General features: G+C 32.8%; 1 non-coding gene across 1 annotated transcript; it reads right to left on the reverse strand.

The window, feature by feature from the left end:
• Positions 1–343: 343 nt before the first annotated feature.
• Trnal-uaa (transfer RNA leucine (anticodon UAA)) lies at positions 344–426 on the reverse strand. Its single transcript has one exon. It is a non-coding gene; the product is annotated as a tRNA-Leu (tRNA).
• Between the last annotated feature and the right edge of the window lie 1,596 nt (positions 427–2,022).

The following is a 2,022-nucleotide window of genomic DNA, read 5'->3' on the forward strand; positions in this document are numbered from 1 at the left end:
ATAGTTTGTCTGTAAACCGAAAACTCTGAAAGAGAGTAGATGCGCTGTAAATAGATCATCACATGATTAAATATGTTGATATCAAGGCAAATCCAATACTTGAGTACTCCAACATGTACAAGTACTTCGCTATTTACTCAAAAGGTAGTTTTTATCTACTCTACAAAATCCGTACTGTAAAACGTTAGTACATTGGAAAAGTATTTGAGTCAAAAAATATTAATCCCTATAAAACGTACTGGGTGTGGGGTTCGAAGCCTAGACGTGATTGAAATTGAATGGAGGATCCCTGGATCACTGGACAAGCATGTGCGTTATATAATTATACTGTGATCGCAAACAGTGCTGGGTGTGGGATTCGAACCCACGTGAACACTTGCTCATTGGAACTTAAGTCCAACGCCTTAACCACTCGGCCAACCCAGCAGTTATTTACGGCATTTAGCCTCAGCTATGCAACTAGTATTTAGAGCTAGCAGTGATATCCATTAAGTCATTTGCGTTTTTTTTTATTATAGAGTATACCATTGAATCGCTACGAGTAACGCACTGTTGTCTAACTCATTGGGGAATAGATTTTTCAACGGTTAAGTATTTAGAGCTAGCAATGCTGTATGGGATCCACTAATTTCGAACAATTGCGTTTTGTTATTGTCGAGTACCGCGCACCTATTGCGATATCAACTCTCCGCATTTTGTTGTATTTAGGGGTATTGCACAAGCTATCTCTAATATGCTGCAATATATTCAGGTTCGGACTTGTCTAGGGTATTCACTTCCAGTCAACTAGCTTTTCGAGACGCATTGATAAGCGCGCGTATTTAATTACCTAATCGTTGGATGAACATTCCTGACAAAGGCATAGATGTCCCCAGAGAACCAAGCTAACGTCGCTTCTATTCTTTTTACATTGTTTGCAAAGCGAAAGTATAGCCCTAGATAGAAGTAATATCTCCCAAGCATAAAAATAACGTGGTCGAAATGTACGTTTTATTGCAAATTTATCTCTAAACAGAATTAGCTGTAGCTTGTCACATTCGCATTACTAAGTGGAATTGACATAGAACTATTAAGTAAAGCTGAAACATCTTCACTTCAGATGTAGCTCCAAGTCTAATTCTAATCTAGTTCTATTCAACCTGTTTCAGTTACGCACGCTTTTCAGAGACACTGCGAGCTTCATTTTTAAATTTTCAAAATTAGGATTGATCGATAAATATAATACTATTTATCATTTGTATAAATATCACTGTGATATCAGTCCAATGTTATGCAGCTTTGTAATAATTGGTTGCTTAGCAAAATCAATATTATGCTCTAATTATATCAAATTATTGCTTTGTGAGATTTATTATTAAAATTATTTTTTAATAATCATTGAAATCATGTAGATTATAACATTGAACGTCTTTTATGCAAAGTAATTCATCAGCAACACAAGATAATCGATAATTTAACAAAAAAAATCAATAAGATATTCACAAAGCAACAATATTAATAAAAAGGTGTTCACCCGTTATAAGCTACAATGATTTCAATGAATAATGAAAAAAATATGATTAATAATTTTTATACCAAAGTTAGAATCAAAGTAATAATATTTAAAAAGTGAAATATTTAAAAATTAGTTAAATCATGCTTTGGTGCTTATAACAACGTAAGCCGATCATTTTCATCAACAACTTGAGATAATTGCTAATTTCGCAATGAATAGATATTCACAATATTAGCCAATTTTTATATTATTACTTTGTGAGATTTATTTAAATTATTTTTATTAATCATTGAAATCATGTAGATCAGTGCTTTTCAACCTTTTTGAGCTTCATTCGCACTTTTTTGGTAAAATAAATTTCATTCGCACAAACTAACCGAAAGTTGTTATACAAAAAAAGATGACAATACAACATTTATTTGTTCAGATGTGCAACAAATTGGCTACTGTGTATCTTAAGCGATCAAGTGTGTCATTAAAAAGGCTACTATTTTCGCTCGTTTTGATTTCAACAGTCTCACTAAAAC

Source organism: Botryllus schlosseri, chromosome 4, assembly GCF_051294905.1.
Source record: "Botryllus schlosseri isolate E-star chromosome 4, Bs_hap1, whole genome shotgun sequence".
Classification (NCBI taxonomy): domain Eukaryota; kingdom Metazoa; phylum Chordata; class Ascidiacea; order Stolidobranchia; family Styelidae; genus Botryllus; species Botryllus schlosseri.